Source organism: Puntigrus tetrazona, chromosome 20 (assembly GCF_018831695.1).
Source record: "Puntigrus tetrazona isolate hp1 chromosome 20, ASM1883169v1, whole genome shotgun sequence".
Lineage (NCBI taxonomy): Eukaryota > Metazoa > Chordata > Actinopteri > Cypriniformes > Cyprinidae > Puntigrus > Puntigrus tetrazona.
In genome coordinates this window covers 1,204,848-1,227,486 of record NC_056718.1, presented here as the reverse complement: position 1 = coordinate 1,227,486, position 22,639 = coordinate 1,204,848, and the positions used below count along the sequence as shown (strand labels likewise).

The following is a 22,639-nucleotide window of genomic DNA, read 5'->3' as shown; positions in this document are numbered from 1 at the left end:
CAGCTCGACACAGTGTCAAAGGCAAACCAATGACAGGCGGCCTCTGAATGGATTAAAAAACTGGGGCTGGGCCTAACATGTGGATGGATTTTAGTGAGGACGCTGCTTAAATGGTCAGATGGCTCTCAGAACTGAGCTCTCGGTCAATTCTCCAACCAAAACAGGTCCCACCGAGATTTAAACTCGGATCGCTGGATTCAGAGTCCAAAGTGCTAACCATTACACCATGGAACCCTAGCTAAAAAAGCAATGGCTCAGAGGGCCACAAAAGCAAGGACCTCTTAAGGGGTTCGGTTGACCTTTCTTCTCTGGCAAGAAGACATCTGCCGAAACCCGGGATCGAGCCAGGGACCTTTAGAGCTTCAGTCTAACGCTCTCCCAACTGAGCTATTTCGGCCGCAACGTGAGGGACTATGATCAGGGGGGATTCCGTCACTTTAGCAGAAGATCATGGAGGACCTCCGAGAGCACCAAAAGGCTGGCCCATACGGGGGTCTAACCCCCGACCGTGGCGTTATTAGCACCACGCTCTAACCAACTGAGCTAACCGGCCTGTCTTTGGCTGCTTCTCTGCCAACTTGATGCTTGCTGGTGATCCTGGGTGACAAAACTGCTTCAAAAAAGGGAGCCTTTCTAAGGGCTCGTCCGGGATTTGAACCCGGGACCTCTCGCACCCAAAGCGAGAATCATACCCCTAGACCAACGCGCCACCTGAGAGTCACGCAGAGCCACTTGATGCTCACACAGAGCCGCCAAGTCGTCCTGTAATTCACAGAGTTAGATGCTTAGGAAAAGTAGCACAGAAACCAACGGTGGGCTCGTCCGGGATTTTTGAACCCGGGACCTCTAGTCAGAGGCATCAGGCTGCACTCAGTGCTTCAGGGACAGAAAGAAGGACCTTGAACTACCATGGGAGGAAACAAAACGCCTTGAGACAGTGTCAAAGCCAAATAAATGAAAGATGGCCTCCCAATGGATTGAAATTTGGGGCTGGACCTAACTGGCTGCACGAGGTGAGAGATGCAAAGGTAGCCTAAGTAACACAAAAATCATCATGCTCATATTAACTGAGAAACAAGACCAAGAAGAGCCTTAAAACTGATGCACAACTTTTCGGTTAATTCACCAACTACATGGTGGCCAGTGTTAGGCGAACACATTTCTTTACAGATAGTATTAAAGCCTGCGCCTGTTTCCACCCGATTTTGAATCAGGGACCTTTCTCGTGTGAGGCGAATATGACAACCACTACACTACAGAAACTTTCAAGTCCATCGCATTAACCTCTCGACCACGACTACACCAGCCTGCTGCCCTCCAGGTCCTTTGGCAGAAGAGAGAGCAAAGGCCAACAACAAGAAAGAAAACAACAACAAGAAAGCACCTCGCCCAAACACGAACTTGGACCCTGGACCCTCTTTTATCCGTTTCACTCAATTCACTTCACCAATGTCCCAAAAGTGTCCAACAGTGTATAATACAATCTAAGTAAAGTTCCAAGTGCTTGAATCTAGAAATGTAAATCTGAATAAAACTCTGCAGTCCAGAAATGGTGATCGCCAGCAGATGCTGCCATGCTTGCCATGCTGCCTCCTTTATACTGTTTTCTTCCTGTTTCCTGTCATGTGATTAGTCACATGTACACACATGCACATGCGTAAGCGGAATAAAATGGCCAAGACCACATGGAAACCTGTTAAAACTCAAAAATACATCAAATCACACTGAGCAGGTTAAAACATGTGTCCTGTGTGACAGTATCACACAGTAACCCTATGTACTACATGTAGCTGCTGTTCTTAGTATGTCTAAATATGACAACCAATTTGAACTAACCCAGTTCCTTAATTAACTGGTTCTTATTATTTGGGATTAAAGACAGGTGTGGGGCTATCCAGAGTTATTTGGTAAGCTTTGAGTCTTTTCAAAAATGTGCATTCTTCTCAAGTTTCTTTAAGAACAATCTTGAGGAATGAGATGAGAGCATTCTTTAGAAGATGCTGGCCCTGCAGCAGGAGAAACAGCGGTAGCAACTAGGAGAACTGAGACTCACTCAGTTGACTTCATGAGCGCTCTTTCCCAACGAGCTGACTCGGGTGTGCCGAGCGAGGGGTATTACTAACAGCAGCGTATCCACGAAGCACCGAGGTGAAGCCTGCAAAAAAGGGAATTGCGGAAGAGAGAGCAAAAACCCTGGAAGGTACAATTATCGGCACCAAATATTAAAGTCAAAGAGCAATCGCCATCCGTAGTTGGCAAGGTTTGCACCAGCAGGAGGATGAGGTGGCAAAAAAACTGGACTTTCACATGCGTGTTGTGCTTTGTCATGAAGCTCATGGGTGTGATTAAATGGACTTGGATCTACTTTTATGATATGAAATAGCTTGGCAAATATTTAATGCAGCGAATGTTCACCAACTGAAATTGTTCAACATAAAAGAGCAAAAAATGTCTCTTTGGGAAATAACCAAAAAGACAGAATAAACAATCACGTGATCAAATATAGGCGTGCACTAATGCAGCAAAAAAGCTAATGCATGAAGAAAAGTAAGAGAATAATAATGATAATAATCATAATTACAACAACTCTAATAAAACTCAAACATAGTATTCAAATTGGGATCTACAATGTTTTTCAATGTTTTCAAAGAATTGTCTTCTGCTCAGTAAAAAAAAAACACATACCTGATTCAAGAAGGAGGTCTGAAAAATGGCCAAAAATAGTTTTCTTAAAGCTGCAGTCCATAAGTTTTGCGTCATTGCTGTCATTTATGTTAAAACCTGCCATTGCAGTTTCTTATGCTTTGTTCTCACTGAGGGGAAAAGCATTTTAATAAACTGCGCTACAGATGCTGATATAATATTACGATTGTTTAGCCCATATCACATTAAACCCTGCACATTATTATTATTGTTATTCTTTATTTTTACATTAGTGATGTTAACAACATAAGTATTGCGTGACTACAAGTATAGTTTTGATTGATCGTTCCAATTTCATCTTAAAAAAACTTGTTACTACAGCTTTAACTTTAGTTAAGTTAAATTGTGCTTTATTGGTACAGTTATATGTATATTTAAAATAGTTTAGTGTTAAGTAAATATTTTTAATTGTTAATGATTGTTAATTGTTAATGTTAATTGTTATAGATTTTTTATCTTTGAAAAGCTAGACAAAACAATCAAAAGTACATTTTGACCAGTATTCGGCCAAGAATTTTCATTTTGGTGCATCCCTAATACGAAATTGATGTAAACAGTCAGTTATGGTTTCAAAACAGGAAGAAATATTTGATATGTGTGGAAATGTGAAAGCCAGTGTTTATGACAGGGATGAGCGACCTTGATAGTGATTGGGGCCAGATTACTAATCCATGTATTTACACCATTTCCTTTTTATTGAAGGAAATTAAAGTAGGCCTAAAATAATTAGTAATAATTAGGAAAACTTTGTCAGCTGAAAGAAATATTACCCCAACAAGCCAATGCAAACATCTCAAATGCAAAGTCTGTACATTTGCAACAAAAAAATGTAAAGAGGTCCTTTTTAGTAATGACCAACAGAACAACTTAAGAACCTTTAATAGAAATAACTTTTTTATTTATATTTAAGAACCTAAAAGACCCTTTTAAATATGAGTCAAAAGTATTATTATATTCATTTAAATAATTCTTATCAATTAATTATTTTATTAAATAACGTTATATCCAGTCTCTTAATTATTTTTATCTTTAGACCGCATTACTTTTATTTACATCTGACTCATTTATTCATGTTTCCTGTTGTTCCCATTAAATAATTGTTTATATATATAAGCTATATTAAAACACTCAAGTTGGCATGCAAGTGTAAATGCAAAAGTTAATGTAAACCATACTTTACACGTAACAACATAGTTCATAGAAACATAGTTCACCCTAAATTCTGTCATCTTTCACATACCCCAAGTAGTAATATATATATATATATATTACTTCTATAGTATTTTTTTCTACTATGGATGTCAATGGTGAGCCAAAACAGCCTGGTTAAGAACTTTCTTCAAAATATCTTCCTTGAGTAAATGATGGCAACATTTTCATTTCTGGGTGAACTATTCCTTTAATATAAGAACGATAGCAGGTCAGGTCAGTCTTCAGGGGAAGAATAAGAGGAGATCGTAGTATTCCCTTGAGAAAGTGTAAATTTAGCCCACATGTATTTTTCATTAAAGCTGCACAGGAATGGAACCGCATCCCAACAACGCTGTTCTTTTTCTAGGCATCTTAAAATACTTCTTTTAAAGTAATATGTACGTGCTGCACGAACTGCATTCGTGGCAGGGAATAATGGCCTAAACAATATCAAATTCAATAATGCAGTTGCTTAAGAAGTGCATAACCGAATAAAACGAATCATCTTCCCGCGTGAAAGCAGTTCAGAGGAAGCATCGCGCGCGCGGAGGAGTTGCTATCTTGCGCTCCGGCGCGCGGTAATATTTTCGTCAGACTTGCGGGTTAGTTGTGTCATACGAGTCGCTGGATTAGAGCATCGCCACAAATAAGCGGATTTGGTTTTATTTAAAAATAAATAAATAAAAAACCCAGCAACTTAACGTTTCGCACGCGAGAGAGAGAGGCTGCGCGCTGTGCGTGCTCCTGATTTGTGAGTATAAATAGTCTCGAGTCGGTGCGTCCGTTGCCTGTACGTTATGTTCAGCGAATGCGTCTGCGTTTGAACTCGCTTCGTCAGATAAAGCGCGAGGCTGCAGCGCGCGGCGCGAGCTCGCGCGTGTTTGATGAGAGCGCCCGTGCGCGCGGCGGCGGATGCGTTTCGGACGCCGTTCGTCGAAATGGATCGAGGCTGAGCGCCGGGGATGTGATAAAACGACCGGGAGCGAGAGCTGGGTGTGTTTAAACGACATCGATGGACGATCGTGACTCGACGTCCCGCACCGAAGGTAAGACGCCGGGGTGTTGTGTTTTACCGATGCTGGAGAAGGTCTTCTGGAGCTGCTGGGAGGTTTGGATGACTGTAGATGAGCAGAGAGCCTGATCTTCAGCTGTCGGACTGGATTCAAGCCTGTGTTTAAAGATTCGACGGGGAAAAACCTTCACGTGTGAGATGAATCTTTCGTCCTCTTATTGCTTTCGTCTTTATTGATTCTGTTGTGACAAAAGTTGATAGTTGAAGTCAATCTGAACTCATGAAAGCGTAATGGGCATAATAACTCATAATAACTCATGTGCATAATAACAGCCTAACACTTGTGAACAGGGATGTGGGCAGAACTTTGTTTCAGACCCAGTGATTTTAGGGTGGCCAAACAAATCTTGGGTACCTCCAATGTCTGTAAAATTGCACAGGCATATTATTTTGCTTAACACTACTGTAAATAAATGACAAGACCGTTTTCCTAGGAGCTAGGGATGTTTTGACATTTCCCTGCAGTGCCGGGTTCAGCCGCTAGTAGTCAGCATTTCACACTGAACCTTTAAGCTTTCATTTTGATGGAAACTGCAGTAGAGCTTTTCGAGTCTACTTTTTTGAGTAAATGTTTCTTTAACGTTAATTTAAGCATTCAAGCAAATTCAAGAAAAAGGGCCACTCTCGTGACTCTCGTGAACAATCGTGTCCTGAATCATCCAGGCGAGATATGTAATGCAATCGAATAATATGCAGTGTACTGAAATATACTGTATGCTTCATCATATGATGTGGTGTTATGCAGTGAATATACAGATACGTGTGCATGCATGCAGGCCAACACCGATCCAATACAGGGCTGGCTTTGTATTTTTACCTTCATGAGAAACAAGTATATATATTTATATATAAATACTAAATACTATAAATTAAAAACACATTTCTTTTAATTGTAAATTAATGTAGGAAGCAGCATATTATAGGTAGGACAGAACATGAAACACTATTAATAATCTTTCATTGCACAAGTGTGTTATATATAATATGAAAGGTTGAGTAAAGAGCAGTTTATGCACATCCCATCAGCGTACAGAGCTCGCATTGAACACGTCAAGAGCACAAAGAGAAGAGTATACTACATCTGACTCTTGGAGAGAGTTTCATTGTTATGACTGTCATGAAGATTGAGCCCTGAGTGAAGAACGACAGCTGCGGCAGTTTATGTGAAATTGAGTTTAATGACTTAAACATTCATCTGTACCTCGCATTAAAGTCTGTGTGAGCCAGACGTTTCGGCCAGCTTCCTCTGAGTGTGCTGAGTGTGCTAACGTTCCCATCTGAAAGGGAACGTTAAATAGAGAGGTGGTTTTATGTTAGCGCTCCTCCTCTTGTTTCGTCGGAGGGAGATTCAAGCATATTCTGCCCAAGCCTTCAAACCGACATCGTCAGAGAAGAAACACCAGTCCAGGGCAGGAGAAAATGTTCAGATTTTGATTAAAGATCTTGGAGCTAGTCCTGATGCTGAGCACCAGATTAGTGCATCCCTAGTTATGTGTACGTTTGTACTATTGATAAAAAGGAAGGCCTCAATCTAAAGCCCCTTTCACATACAAACCTTACTGGAAGATTACCGGTAAATTGCCGTAATGTTAACAGGACACCACATTCACTAGCGACATTAGCATTAAAATGCTGTGAACGCAGAATAAAGATTACTGGTATGAGCGTGAACGAGTAAGACGTCTGCACCGGGCCGCGGAGGGACAACAAGTATTGTGGAAGAGGGACGTGAAGATGAAGGAGTTTGCTGATAGGTGAGGAGCTTCCTCCACAATTTGGAACAATATGCAAGGTTTGCAGAAAAAGGGTGGTAACTAGGGATGCACCGAATGTTTGGCAACCAAACTTGAAAAGACAGAATAAAAGACGCTGAACAGTGTTTTTTTGTACAGGCACGAGCTCGTGATCTGATTGTTTGCCAGTGTTCAAAGCTCCCTAAAAGTCTGGCATTCGTCAGCTGCTATGTAACATTTTCATGCATTTTAAAAACGAAATAAGAAAAGTATGATGACGGTAATAATTACCACAGCTCTATTAACATATTGATTATTTTCTGTGGCTCAGCAAACCTGCTTTTACGTGTACAGTGAAAAATATGGCTCAAAAATGGCCAAAAGTTGTTTTCCTATCAAAAATAGTGCTTTGAGAGTATAAATAAATACTGAATCTGCGTGTACATTTTAAACTCGTAATTGATTTGAATTATTATTGTGTAGTTGTTGTTGTTGGGTGATGTTTTTCAGCACAGTTACTGGAACATTACACAATCTGCTATTTTATAGAAGAAAATAATTTATAATAATAATATATTATCGGCATTGGTATCGTTATCGCAATAAATACCTGAAATAAACGTAATACATTTTTTAGGCTATCTCGCCCAGTCCTATTTCATATCCTAGCGATCGCCGACTGAGCTTCGCTTGGCGGTCAGGAAAAGAACCAAATCCTGTTACACTTCTCAGGTAGCTCAGGTAAGACCAGACGTCCGTATTGATCAGTTCTTTGCCATACGTTCGTTTAGTAAATGTAGTCCAATCTATAAATATTTGAAAAGCTTGTGGTGAATATTGCTCAGCGTAAAGTTCACGCAGGTTCAACAGGAAGCGTAGGCTTCATTTTGTGAGAAAACTTGAAGGCAGAGAGAGTGAGATAATTTACTGTGAAATCGGTTTTCTCTCCAGTACACTGGTGTAAGAGTCATGTTGTCAGCACAGTCCATACTTACAATAAAAATTTATCCTGGTTTTATGTTGTGGTTATTTTTGGTCTACCCTAATGTACACAAAAACCGTTAATGAAGTAAACCTTATAAAATCTTAAATGTCTTTTGTGTAACATTTTTATTCAAATATAAAAGTCTGTCTTGTCCTGTCGGGTCAGGTGTGCTGGTCTTGAATCTCTGTATGATGTCACAATACCTAGAGCGGTAGCCATTTTTTTGCGTGGCGCAAACTTCACTTGGGTTTAGAGGGTTTATTCTTTCCACATTCCTTTCAGAAATGTCTAGTACAGTTCTGTTTTGTTAAAAGAATGGAAGTCTTTTCCTCATACATTTATCAGCTTAACGTCTTCTGATGTGTTTGAATGCGTGTCCCGCCGTTCTTCTGGGAGGCTGAAGCTCGTACAGCGCTCAGCCGATTTCGTAGCCATCCAGGCAGACGTGTTGCTAGGTCCTATAACATCCCAGACTCTCAAACTCTGACAAACCGTGCCCGCCGTAGCTCTCTGGTTATTTCCACTCGCTGCGTTCATATGAGTCAGACGTGGCCTCGGCTTTCACCCTGACAACAGCTCTGGGTTTTGACTCGCGCTAGGGACCGTTTACACGGAATGTGCTTTTCCTTTCCAGTGCCCTTCTTTTCCATGGTTTTTCTATGTAAACGCACTAGACGGATGGGTATGATCGTCACATCTTTGGAGACGTTGTGTCAGGTTAAAAGAATGTGAACTTTTACACGCATTTGCAAACCAGCGGACCAATCAGAAGGCCTCAGAGAGATGCTACCGTTTTATTTGACAGCAACAACGTTTGGTGTGGTGCTTTTTAAAAACGATGAGCAGTTGGGCAGGTTACTTAGAATTGTGACACAGTATATAGTACTAGTGACTGTCGTTTAAAAATAATTAGTTACATTGCAATATTATTGTCTTTGAATTGTTTTTATATAAATTTTTAGGTAAAAACTTCTATGCAAACCATTTTTGTCTTTGAACCAGCCAGAGATCATTCAGAAAGAAAACTTTCACCCGACTGAACCGAGCTTATATTTCAGCGTTTCTGATGAGGTTAGGTTATTTTAAATTCTGTTCAACAGCATTCATTTGAAGAAGTTAGCCTAGTATAATGAGTATAATGTTACCAAAATTGTATTGTACTGTAATTGTGTGACTTTTGTCATGCGTTACTCCCAACACTGCTGAAAGTTTCTCGAGCCTCAATCTAATAGAGCCGGCTGGGGTCAGCTCTGTCAGACACCAGGTGTTGTGTTGAAGCCGGCCTCCTTCCCTTTCTGGTCTTTTCATGTATTATGATTCTCTGGAGCCAGCAGCAGACCCGGACAAAGGTGAAAGTGTTCCTCACTGCACCAAGTACGCTCCCAGCTGCTGTTTTAAAATGTACTTTTTAAAATGTTTATCTCGAGCCGAGATCAAGCAAGCTAACTGATCGATGGTTCGAAGGTTCTGATCGATGTTGCAGCTAAACTCTGAAGGAAATTCACAAATGAACAGGCATGAAAAACCGCTACAGCAATATTAGGTAAAACGTTTAAAACGGTTAGAGTGACGTCGGAGTGCTCTGGTCAGTGTGTGAATGTGCACAGTTACAGTCGTTCAGATAGTATCCTGCTCACGTTCATCTGTAATAAACCACCATGCAGCATTTAGTTACTTATTTTTGTTTGTTGATTAGGAAGAAGCATGCTGAAAGTCTTAAGTTGACAGCAGTCCAAGGCAAGCAGATCTTCAGGTTTTCAAATAATACCTCTGTAAGTAGCCCTCGGGCCTCAGAGGATCTGCTGGCTATAAATAAGGGCACATATGTCACTGTGCTTCTGGCTGACACCAACTAATCTCTCTCTGAGCCAACGGAGACAGATCTCTTTCCCTGCTCTCTGACACAGCTCACGGCCATCTCTTTCCCACAATATGACTTTATTTTGAACGCCGTCTCCCTGTTTCCCAGATCACCTCTCAGCCAGCGCAGCGTCTCCGGGCTGACAGACAGGCTTTGATCTGCCAGGACAAGATGTGATCGGGATTGAGTTTGTTTGACTCGGAATCCCTTGCCATATGTCATACTTCATTTGGATGCTCGTAAATCATGGATGCTGGCGTGACACGACATCAGAGGAGCGTTCAGCGCACCGAGCAGCTTTGAAGTAATGGGAAAGACAAGCGCTGAGATTTCACATGCATACACCATCCCGGATTTTCATAATCATTCGAGAGACCACCCAAAAATCAACATCGTCACTAAATGTACCCGTTTCTATTTACCTTCATGTCACCCAGGTTTAAAATGAATCCCGATCCAAAATAAACGTGTGTACGGTGTATATTTATTATGTATATATATATATATATATATATATATATATATATATATATATATAAATGCACACACATAAAATATATATGTTTACTATATATAAATATATATTACCTACAAATATTTTACATGTATAAACTATACACACGTATAAAACATATATATTTGTTTTGGATGCAGTGAATTGTTTTCTGTCCACTGCTGCTCTTAATGGCCGCTAGACTGACCAATCAGAATCACTTGATAATGAAGCTCAGACCAAACGGTACTTAATAATGACCTTACTGGAATTTCTCAGTGTTCAGTAAAAAAGAATTCAAATAGTTTTTATTTATTTATTTATTTTAAAATGCTGAGCTGTTATTGGTTGAAATGACTTGAACGGCTCCCGTCTTCACAGTTCTGCTTTCTGATCTGATCTTTTGCATTTTGCAAACCAACTGAATCTGAAATGAACCCCTGTACCCTGAATAGGGCACTATTACAGTGGACGTTCTCGAGTGCGCTCATTCAATCCCACGATGCACCGCCAAAACACAACACTCAAAGCTAGAGAATCCCCATAATTCAGTGTCGCCGTCTGAATAAATGATCACGTTTGGTCAGAAGAATCCTCCATTCATTCATTTTACATTGTTAAATCGTTTAACTACAGTTTATACATTCAAGATAGACCCTTTAATTTTATTGGAGCTACTTGTTTCAAACCTTGCTTAATTCTGCTGTTTGTGCGTCTCGTCGGGGAAAACATCTGACCAAACCAAACTTTGCCATCTTTGACATTATGACAAGATCTGGCTTTGTAGTGATTAAAAAATTAAGAAACAAATAGTGTTGGCTGTCAAATGGGCACTCATCCTGTAAATCTATTATTCGTTATCTAATATTAGATATGTACATATACCTAACATATATCTGCTATTTTCATTTCTCTTTGCTGTTGTAAAGATGTAGTGCCTTCACAGTTGACTTGTTGTGGTGCTTAAATGTTTTTTAAAATAAAAACATAAAAGGGTGTGTTTTATATCGGTATTAGATCCAATCTATGTTACGCTGGCATGTATTGAGTATGAAGTATGCTGCTGCTCCGTCTGCAGAATGACCAGAGCTGAACATTAGCCAATGGGATTGCCTCTTGAGTGTTAGTTCCGCCCACTGCCTAATTGAAAGACCCACTGAAACCAGTGGAGCTATGATCAGCTTTCGATGCTTTTGGGCAACGCTGGTCTTTGACAGTTTAGTTTAAAGCGAGAGAAAGCAAGAGTTATTTTGGGTGGTGTAAGTGTCTCATCAGCAGGTGTGTGTTTCAGCGTGCCACGTCATGCCAAACAGCTTCAGCCAATCACAGAGTCCTGTCATAGTTCATTTGCTCGTCAGTTCACGCCTCTCTTTTCTGACATAACCTCATTTCCACTTTCACCCGCTCTTGTGGTTTTCTCTCATCAGCCTCATCATCACATGGAGCCCTCTGACCCCTCACTTCGACTCTAGTGGCCACTTATGTGGAAAACAAAATGCCGAAATGTGTTATCCACCTATTTAAGCAAAGAAACCGTCTGATTGGTCGGTTCTCCTGGAGAGTAACTGCAATACAAAGACCTCACATGCTCCTGAACGCATAATTACAGCCTTGAACCCGTGACAGATGTACCATGTGATCGCCGCCAGGTTCATTTTGGTGCTATTGAAGCGCTACCTCTGAGTCACGTTCTGTCATCTCGGAATTACGGGAATTACAACATGGCTTGAAGGCAGCTATAGTGACCACAAAATTATGAAGAGAAAAAATTATACTGTGGGATATATGTGTGTGTATATATATATATGGTCAGTTCACAGCAGTGATAGAACTTCATCTTTTCCAATAACTTTAAATCGATCTTTACCTTTTAAGGGCATTTATAAAGTCATGTTTTCTAAAAGTGTGCATCGTCAAATTCTTACAATCAGTCACTTATAATAATAATAATAATAATAGATTTAGGATGTTACTAAACAAATGAAATGAGTATCGACAGAGTTCATCTTTGCACGAGCTGCCTCTGAAGTGGCATTTAGATGTGTTGACTCATTTTAATTCAGCTCAGAGGAACGTGGCATGCTTCAACCAGCACAAACAAATACATAAATAATGTTTAGACAGACGCAGTGCTGTGACTGTGAAGTTCACACAACAGCCAAAATGGTTTTTAAAACATCCGTTTCTTGATATTAACCTATTATTTATTGAATCGGTGTATAAAATAAATATCACGTGTAAACAATGTCATTCTAACAATATGAACTGATATACAGCCGCAGGCCTCGGGGCCCAACGCTCCGCACATTTTGTATGTCTCTCTTATTTAATGCATCTGTTTGAGATCAGCAGCTCAGGAGGACAGAGATCCATGAAGTGAACAGATAAGAGAGACAGTGGGCCCCGAGGACTGGAGCTGAGATGTATATATTTTCCGACCCCCATCTTGAATTATTTGATCATTCTTAAACGAATAGTTCACCCAAAACTGAAAATTCTGTCATCATTTACTCACCCCCTCGAGTAGTTACAAAACAGCCGGTTAGTGTTAAATGTGTTAGTCTGACCAGACTTCTTTACATGATCATGTCTGTGCACTCTGAAGGGGTGTTTTACTTGGTTTTTGCAATATCCACTGTAAAGTCATGACACAGTACAGTAACACACAGAAACCTTCTTCTCTAAAGACGGTCAACACAAACAAATATCAAGGGTAAAAAAATGAGTTCGAGTGAGTTATTTATGTGTTTTGTGGTGTTGAGTCAGTGAATCATGAGCACTGTGACTGAACTGAACTGTGTTTCAGAGCACCAAGCACTCATCTGCAGTGCACCACATCGTGAGGTTCATGAGGTTCAACCATCACATTTATTCCTTCAATATACTCCTCCATGAGCTGTGATGTGATGTTATTTGCTGCTGTAGAAGCCACACGTCAATGTGACCGAATATGACTTCTGAAACTACATTGGTCATACTCCTGAAGAGAGATCCAGTGGTCGGGAACAGTCCCATGAGCCACTGCAAATGATATCGAGTATGAGGTGGACAGGTGTTTTTTAGACACATATCATTTCTTTTTGATTTATCTAACACTTTCAAGAAGACTGTAATGCTTTCATCTGTTTGTTTTTAAAAGTCCTATTCTCAAGAATAGTGTTTTCAAAAGTACCGGTACCTTAAAAGCAAGTGAAAGTAATGATACTAGTCTTTCTGAAGGACCAGTAGCACCGCGCTCGCGTGTTTGTGTGACTTTAAGCTTTTAATAAGCAGCACGTTTTTGCAGTGCTGAGCGTTTTAGCCAATCACAGATGTGTTTGTTGAGCGTGAGAATACGAAGGCCAATCAGAGTCTGAATCATTCATCTTGACCCCTGCGCTCTCACAAACAGTTTCACTATAACCAATGAAATATAATGAACATAAGACAACGGCTGTCATTGAGCTTGTTCTTCATCGGTCAAGCTCACTTTCCGTGTGTAACTCATTCGGCTTTATTTTCCATGCCGAAAAGTTTTAGGGATGAAGACTGTATTAAAATGTGGGACAGAATCTGAAACTGTGATGTTTGACTTTATGATAAGAACAGACCTGTGCATAAGTTCAGTGTTTCTTTTCTCACTTTCATCTGGTCTTTAACCTCATTTTGGGAATGATAACAGTTTGTAAAAATGTTACGGTTTACATACAGTTAGAGAATATTTTCACTCAAATAGTGCACTTGGCCAGACATCAAACAAGTGACCGATCCTGAGTCACCCTACAGCCATTGTGCCAGCATGGGTCATCTAGATGAGCAATATTTGACTACATTGTAGTGTTTTAATCTGTTTACTTATAATAGCACTACAACAGGGTTTTACTGTTAAAAAACACTGGCACCGTAGTCAGAAATCAGCTGGATATACATGATTCCAGTGGAGACTAGACACATTTAGTTTGTCTTGCACAGTTGCACACTAGATCGTAATTTAAGACAAACTATTTTATCTGATCACTTGTAATAAACCCGCAGCCTCTAAAAAAGAGCGAGGCTTTTAGTCAAAACAGGTTCAAACAAGACCAGCGTGAAAGGATAGTGTGCACATGAAATATTGATTTGAGCTGGAATTGATGAATTGATTTTAAACCTTTTAGTTTTCTCCTAGGAAATGTACGATGACCTCTGCTGATCTCAGCTGTCCTCTCAAATAAAGGACTGTCTGAAATCCCTGCAAAGAGAATCAATGAGAAAACGCTTGAAACGAAGACCGTTGAAATATTCACAAAACATCTTAATGTGAAAAGTAGCTCTTAACTCAGCAGTTCAGGAGAAACTCTTAAAAATAATGGCCGTATCGGTCCTCAGGAGTATTTCACAAAGCGTTTAACGCTAAAACCAGCTCGTGAATCTGTTAAGTGTATACTTTTCAGTGCGTTGTCCTCTTCTTTCTGACGGCTTAGTACTTAGCTGCATCATAAAAATATTCATAAGTTCATAAATTGATAAGTTTCATCAGGAAAAGGCACCCAAAGGCACAGAAACGATAGAGATAGCTGTCCATTCACCAGTGATGCAGTGCTGGATTAACATCATCGAGATTCAGTATTAAAGTATTTCAGTCAGTAATTGACAATATTTGTGTATGAACAAAGACAACCCTACGTCCAGTGACTTGACCTACAGGTGAAACGATGGAGAAGTATTGATTCATCTAAAAGAAGTTTTTCCAATCAAACATAATCTGCTGAACAGACTGAGCCATTTATGAACTTCAGAGAGCGTAACCAGAACAAACCATCCATTCATATTTAATTAACTTTAAAATAGACAAGTGCTCAGAGCCTGACTTCCAATAATTGCAGAAGAATCTCTGATGACGGTCATGTTCCCGGAAATGAGTGCTATTCCCAAAACAGGGCTTCCCACATTAGAGCCTTATTGACCTGCTGAGTGGACACAAGATGATCCGGCACTTTACTTCCGCTGGCTGGAGAGTCCCGGCCCAGACCTACCGACCACAGACAAAACTAAAACTCCTGCCGGATCACAGATGAATGATCGTCAATCGATACTGAATCGTTTTCTTTTGTGATTCTGCCGTGTGTGTAGATCCGTTTCTCACACTGCCGTGATAATAAAGAACAACAATACCTTTTACGTGTGCTTTATGAATGATTAAGTGTATATTATTGAGTTTATATCTATTGGTCCTGCACTGCCTATTCATTTGCAGACGTTTCCTAAGTCTGGCAGCTTTGATTCATAGATTACGTGAGGCTGCTTTAAAATTAGTCCTTGTCTTTTTTTAAAAAAGTAAATCCATCTTTCCATTCGGTTACGTGATGGGGGTCTATCAGAGTAGGTGTGATGTTGTTCTAGTGCTGTCTGACATCCCTGATCCTGCAGGTTTAAACACAACTCTGGGCTCTGAAGACTGGATGTGGAGGAACAGCCGATACATACAGCTATACATATAATAGTGGTTTACTATAATTAAAATGTTCCTAGGGATGAAAATACCTCTAAATTATGGGGAGCCATTACTATATAACAACAGAGCCCAAACTTAAAATCATTTGCTATTCATTTTAACATATAATAATTAACACTCATTGTATGCAAACATGTAAATAGCGCATAATGCAGTTTTTAAACTAACATTTGTTCGAATATATTCATTTACACTGTGGCTGTTATAATTTTGTTTCATAACAGATTTATTTAAGCACACATTAAAGATCTAAGACATCACTAACAGGTAAAGCACAGCATAACGAGTGTATATAGTCTAATATTTCATGAAATGCTTGTCTCTAGAATTATTTCTTTAATGAACTACAGAGTCGTGGACACTTATGACTTAAATAATGACTTAACGTGACGTTTGATCATAAGCTGTTGTAAGTGTTCATAAGCATATTTAGGTGATCACACCATGAAGAAGAAGGGATGATAGCGCTGCGGTTTGAGGCATTTCTAAATCTGTCACACAACATCAAAGAGCATCAAATCTCCATTATAACACTATTACCAATGAAGATGCACTCGTGCAGTGGTTAAAATAATGCTTGGGTGTACTGAACCAGAAGAGCCGTATTGAAAATGTTCACTAAGGAATAACTAAGGCAACATTTCTAATCAAAAATGACTAAAGGCTGTATTAAGATGTGTGTCAGTGTGTACGTTACCAACATTGGTTCCTCGCTCGTAGAGAATGTGTGTGACTTTTAAAGACGTGTGAGACACCAGGTATTAATAAATGCACATTATCAGACATTTTGGACCTTAAGTGCGTGTCAACCTGTTGTTGGTGACTCACAAAACCAAAATAGCAACCTTCCATTAGCCATAAATGAGGCGCTTCGAGGCTTGTTGCCACCTACTGACAGGATGAGGCGATGGATGCCGTCTTTCCAAAGCTGAATTATACTCTGTTTTGATAGCTAAACCTCAGCGTTTATACCCAAATGATAAAGTTTTATCCTGTCTGTAGAAGACAGCTGCTGTAGTTCTCAGACCTCTCCGAGTGGTCCAGATGCTGAGCTGGCTCTGTCAAGATTCAGTTCAGTCTCAGAGAGGACGGCATCTGGCGTGACGAGAGAAACAAATCCAGAAACTACTCAAGATTTTGGCTTCATTGTTGCGGTTTAGGTTGTGAATGCAGATAAGCTCATATCCTCCTGAAAGTCCACTTTGAGTCCCATGGACCAGGGTTTTTCTGTGCAGTTGGGTTTTTTGGATAAAGCATTTATAGAAATAGGCTACTTTTGTAATGTGGTGCACCTGTAGACAAAGAAAAGTGTGTATTAGGCTTTGAAATGAATACCTGGCAACCTAAGAGCGCTGAAGAGAGAGATAGAGGCACATCTAAAGTCATTCACAAACACACTAGTTAACTGAGTTTGCCATTGAAGAGGATTTGCACATTAACTTCAGTGTGTACATAAAACACTATTTATTTTTAATAAATTTGCAAAGTTATTGCATCTGTTTTGTTTAGTTCGTCCCAGAGCGAAGATTTATTTGGTCTTTTCATCATCGTTTTTTAAGTAAAGAGTGTAAACATACATTAAGTTGACATTTCTATGTAAATGTTACCACCCCCAGCAGGAGAATATCAATGAAATTAAAAAAAATATTAAAAGCTGCAAATAGATGCTTTGTTACAAAACGTCTGATGCTGACAGTGATGTCGCTCACTGCTCGTTTTATAGATTACATTTTGTTTTGTTAATCATTTTTGTGTTAAAGATGAAAAATAAAATGGAGAACACTCAATTTTGGAAAAAATTAAATACATTTTTATGGGCTCCTAAATTAAAATGGCTATTACACAGAGTAGTTTAACAATGTAGTTTATATACATTCACTCTTAAGGTCCAACAAACACGTGGAAAGCATTTCCTTTTCCATTCAAGGTGAATAAATAATAACTTTATGACAGGACACACATATATATCTTTTTGCATTGAAATCCTCTGATTCCTGTCTAGACTATTGATAATAATCTGCACTCTTCTTCTCTTCATTCATTTGTGCTTTCTGCCACTATTATTCACACGGCGCCTTCACAAGGGAGTTTAACGGTGTTCATCAGACGAGGACAGCAGTTCAGATTGTTCAGAGGACTTAAACTGACAATAATAAAGTTTATCATAATTATTTCTGGAGCAATAAATCACACAACTGAAAATACTCTTCATGTTAAACCCGTTCCTCAATGTTGTATTTAAATGAATGTGCCAAATAACACACGTATGTGGGTCGCTGCATGAGCTATTTGGTATTTTTATAGGAAATGTAAATCTTATGACATATTCACCAGTCATTCAAGCTCGGGACCAGTCTGTATGTTATACATGCTTCCTTTATTTGAGATGACAGCTGAACTGAACTATAACTAACTGGTGCTGTTGGTTATTAGAGAGGTCTACCGAGGTAGAGGAAGCAGAATCTGAGAGACCACCAGTGATTGAGGTCTGATGTAGTGAGGTTTGAGAAATATATGTGCGGTATAAAAATTGCTGTGATATATGTAAGTGAAAGGACTGTATCTGAGGCACGTGTCACATCAGATGAGGGCTAATGGAGCAGTGTTCTGTGTTTTCTACAGAGAATAGCGAAGGACTTTCACATTGGAGCTTTCGTCCAGACATGTGGAAAAACATACACATTTCGGTATGAAGATGTATGACATTAAAACCAAACCGAAATTGGCATTTAACTGATTCGTGGACATAGGTATAATCTATAAAGACTTGAGAGGAAGTTTTAATGCTGAAACTTTTAAAACAAACAATAATAAAAAACGATCATCTGTGCTTCACAGCCGACGCGAGCAGACTTCTGAAGAGAAGACCGAGATGCTGGGAGTAGCCTGTATATGTGTGTGATACATAGAGTGTACAATAATAGTTCATAGCTTAGACCAGTGCTTCTCAAATGAGGGTACGTCAACAGAATGCTCAGTTTTGGCAGTCGATTAATTCTACCCCAAACTAAAGTAACATTACAATCAGTTATGTATATCTTACGAGCAAAAGTGCCGTTCGGTCAGATGATATCTAATGACCTCAAGCAGCGTGGGGATGATAGGATTCGCTAAAGATGCTGCTTCGTATCACTTAAAGAACAAATATTGACAGACTGGAGATTGAGATCGATTCAAGAAACCTTTGTTGATACAGAAACATCCCCCGTGCGATTTATTGTTTTTCTTGTTCAATTTTCCCTGAATATCCAAATGATGTCACATTGATTTGAAATAACAATAAAAAATGTAATATTAAGTTTTAGCAGTTATTCGATATTGTTATAGCAGCAGAACAGGTGAGCGTCTCGTGAATGTGAAGCTTTGAACGATTCAAAGAGTCATCAGACTGTGACTTCCCGTCACCTACTGGCCATTTCACTGTTAAATCTACAAGCGTGACTTTGTTTTTCCATCATTTATCGTTTTCTTTACTATATTAATGATAAACTTGGAGAGGTGAGTCTCTCAGCCGTTCTGCACACTGTTGAATGATGAAGGAGGAAGGTGTAGAGCATCTCTGAGGTCTGAGAGGAGACCCGGGATTACTCCTGGATAATCAGATAAACCCAGCCCTCAGGCTTTCCTATATTTAACCTACTTAATTATCAGGTTGTGTTGAAGCGATGGTGACTCTTCAGGAAACCCATCTTCTGATAATCTTGTTGATGCTTTATGTTTCTTGCTGAAGTGGCGTCAAAGATAAATGCAAGGTTATTTATTTATTTATAGTTATTTGGCACATTTGAATAGTTACTTTAGTACATTAGTTTTTGGTTCAAGGTTAGTTTTTGGTTAGCCAAGAACGTTTTCTTTACGGAAACAGAACGTTAGTGTCTGGATTGCAGAATTTGACTATTCTAATGTTCCTCTAACGGTATTTTAACATTAATCTAACATCAGAACAACATTATTCATGAACTATTAGCCCATGAACTAATATCATTTGTTAGATTAAATCAGATTAAATCTGTCCAGAGAAACTTACCCAGATTTTATATTTCTTTAACACCAAATAAAACGATTTCAACACAATGTATGGTTTATAAAGTATGATATTTATTCACAGATAATAAAATAATAAAAAGGTATTGACTTTCAGTACTTTCATGTCTCATCACTAAGAAGTTTGATCAAGAAGTTAGTCATGTCAAATCCCTCCGAAATCATATTTACTCTCGTATTCATTTTAATTTATAATTCAAAAAATAAAGTGATAAATAGTCTCTCGTTTGAAGACAGGTGAAAGATAAACCCACAAAGTTATGATTTCTATTATCACTCCCTGGCTTAATACAATAATTTAAAACATAATTTGATTACTCTGATTTCTGCATTTTAATAAATGCTGCATTAAACTAATTTGAGGGATCTGTACAGGGATTCAGGGATCTACACGAAAAACATCTGCAACGTTTTAATTAGAAAAAAATTTAAATAACCACGAGGGAACGTTCTCTATAGGTTATTTTTAAGCTCTTTTTAAAAATAACCAGCCTGCAACGTTCTAGGAACATTATATTTTGGTTGCAAAAGTAACCTAAAAATTCGATTATTTATAGGTTATTTAAAAATAACCATCATGTAACGTTTCAGGAATGTTGTTTTATGCTTTTATGGCTAGATACTTATATTTCCATCCAGCGTTCAAAATATAATGGCAGTGGGCCTATCGGTTCTTACCTGCTGTGTGTGGTGGACCAATCACAACAGACTGGGCCATCTGACCAATCAGAGCAGAGTAAGCTCACGAAAGGGAGGGGTTTAGAGAGACGAGTTTCAAACGAGTTCTTTGAGAATTGCTAGAAAATGAGGTGATATAAAACAGAAAAATGTTCTCCTCACTTGCAGGTAAACATAGGAGACTCCAAAATAATTAGGAGCCTTAAAAATGATATAATGGGGCAATAATTACCTGCATATTTTTAAACAAAATAGTCTAATATAAAGTGGGTCCTTAAGCTGTTGTCAGCCATGATTATGAATATTTTTTCTAGTAAAACAATAAACAGGCAAAACTCTATTCTTATAGATTTATTCTAAGTTCCTGGGGTCCTGACTCATTTTCTCACGGGGAAGACAGCCTTGGATCTGAATGCAGTTTTTCTCGCTTCATTTTCACCTCTCACCTCTGTCCAAGATGGAAGCGCTGCATGTGATCTGCTGCGTGATCCGGACCTGGATGTACACACCTTCTGTGCAGAAATAAAAGAGCTCTGTGCAGAAAGAGCACGCAATAATGAGGCCTATTTTTAGCTGCGTGTATCACGTTGTTTTGAATAATGCAGAAGCGAGCGGTTAACGAGGTCTAGAACTAAAGAGTGCATGAGAAGAACCAGAGCCAGCGTTTTCACTGAATCTTCTCCGGTGCGAAAAAAAGCAGAGAAAGCACCCTTTTAACCTAAACATGAAAACAACATAGCTGTGAAACATCAAATCATATGCAAAGTATGTATAATATATATGTGCTTATATATAGATGAAGATGGTATAGTATTGATGAGGTATATTATCAAACCATGTCTTCTTAATAAATGTGTTATGATGGACCCAAAGCCACACGTAATAGAAGTTGTATCTCAAATTAGAAGGGTTTACTTATTTATTTTCCTTGGTAACACACTTATCTTAGGGCTAGAGACAGCACTTAGTTGCTTTTACACATAGCACAACATTTATATTTATTTATGTCTGTATTTCATAGGATATTTTCTTTGATTCAGACCAGAAACTTTTTTTTTTCACAGAGGAAGCCTTATTAGTTAAAACATCTTCTCCAGATGTTAACTGATGGACTGGAGTGCTGTGGATTAGGTTTTTATCATCTGTTTGGTCTCTCATTCTGACGGCACCCATTCACATCCATTACTGAGACATCTCTACAAACACACTCATCGTGATCTGGGATGATCTGAGGATGGTGATCACTCGCTCATCATCACATGCTTTCTTTTTTGGGTGACCTACTGCTTTAAAAGACTTATGGACAAAAAGTGTTTTGGATGTTTGGATGAACCTTGTGGTGTGCACTAGAGACCAGGAGCTAAGGAGGCCCATCCTGAGCCAAAACAGAGATCTGATGGCATAACATATTCTCAAAATGACATGGTTTTATTAGATCTAATGAAGAAGGTCAAAGCAGGAGCTGTAGTTCTGATGTGTTCTGAAGTCTCAGGACAGGGAGGAATCGAATAGACGAGCTGTTCTGAGTCAAATCTCTAAGCCGACAGAGGCCTTGATTTGCGTAGAGCTTTCATTAAAGTGTGTGTCTGTGAAGAAGTGTGGATGAGAGCAGAACATAAGCTTCTCCTCTCATCCCTAAATACCTGAACAAAGCTGGGAAGCAGGAGGAGTTTAGGAGGTCTGGAGAAGGGTGAGCATGAGAGCGGGCGATCTGAGCTAATCCTCCGAGGGCCGGACCTGACGGATCTCAGCCGCATGAGGTCACCTAAGCCCTGATTAAACAAACAGAACTTCAGCATTTCTGCTACTTTTGGGCTGTTTAGCTGACAGAAGGGAGCTTTTTTTTTTCTTGACGAAGCAAAGTCACAGTGATTTAGCGATGAATGGACTAATGCGGATGGAGAAAGCTTGTTTTTTCTTTACGTTAAGGCTTTCCTTGTCAACGGTTGCCAGAAAGTTTGCAGCACAACACGCTGTGATGCCGTCAGAACACCAGGCCAAACAGCACATGACTGAGCAAACAAGCATTTGAGAATGTTTTAACTTGTTATCGTTGACCAGTAAGAAGCTCTCAGAGATGAGTCTGACTACACTTGATCATTCCACATCTGCAAAGAACGCTTCCGCAAACTTCAGTTTGGGTTTTGTCCCAGAATCGTCTTCTCTGTCGATGCTTTCTGAGAAGCGTTCAGAACCTCGGAGAGATCAGATCCACAGATCCTGAGCAGAGCAGACACACCAGCACATCCTCTCTTCTGAAACAGCAGTCACTAAGAATGAGACATTCAAGAAAGAAAGAAAAGAACGAATGTAAGGTGCGTTCTGTGTCGAGTCTGATTCATGATGGTAGCTTTCCGTCTTCACATCTAGACTAGAACCTAGAGCGTATCCAACAGAACTCGTGAA

At 39.3% G+C, this 22,639-nt stretch overlaps 1 protein-coding gene and 4 non-coding genes across 7 annotated transcripts in view; 1 reads left to right on the top strand and 4 right to left on the bottom strand.

Moving 5' to 3' along the window:
- Positions 1–162: 162 nt before the first annotated feature.
- On the bottom strand, positions 163–234 carry trnaq-cug. The gene has a single exon. It is a non-coding gene; the product is annotated as a tRNA-Gln (tRNA).
- A 90-nt stretch (positions 235–324) lies between these two features.
- trnaf-gaa lies at positions 325–397 on the bottom strand. The gene has a single exon. It is a non-coding gene; the product is annotated as a tRNA-Phe (tRNA).
- Positions 398–479: 82 nt separating this feature from the next.
- trnai-aau lies at positions 480–553 on the bottom strand. Its single transcript has one exon. It is a non-coding gene; the product is annotated as a tRNA-Ile (tRNA).
- Positions 554–637: 84 nt separating this feature from the next.
- trnap-ugg lies at positions 638–709 on the bottom strand. The gene has a single exon. It is a non-coding gene; the product is annotated as a tRNA-Pro (tRNA).
- Positions 710–4,470: 3,761 nt separating this feature from the next.
- Positions 4,471–22,639, top strand: part of lrfn2b (leucine rich repeat and fibronectin type III domain containing 2b) — a 53,221-nt gene continuing 35,052 nt past the window's right edge. Inside the window, exon 1 of one of the 3 annotated variants that reach the window (XM_043219380.1) lies at positions 4,471–4,940. The gene's annotated coding sequence lies outside the window, so the exon portion shown is untranslated. The other 2 variants (XM_043219378.1, XM_043219379.1) reach the window with 2 other exon arrangements.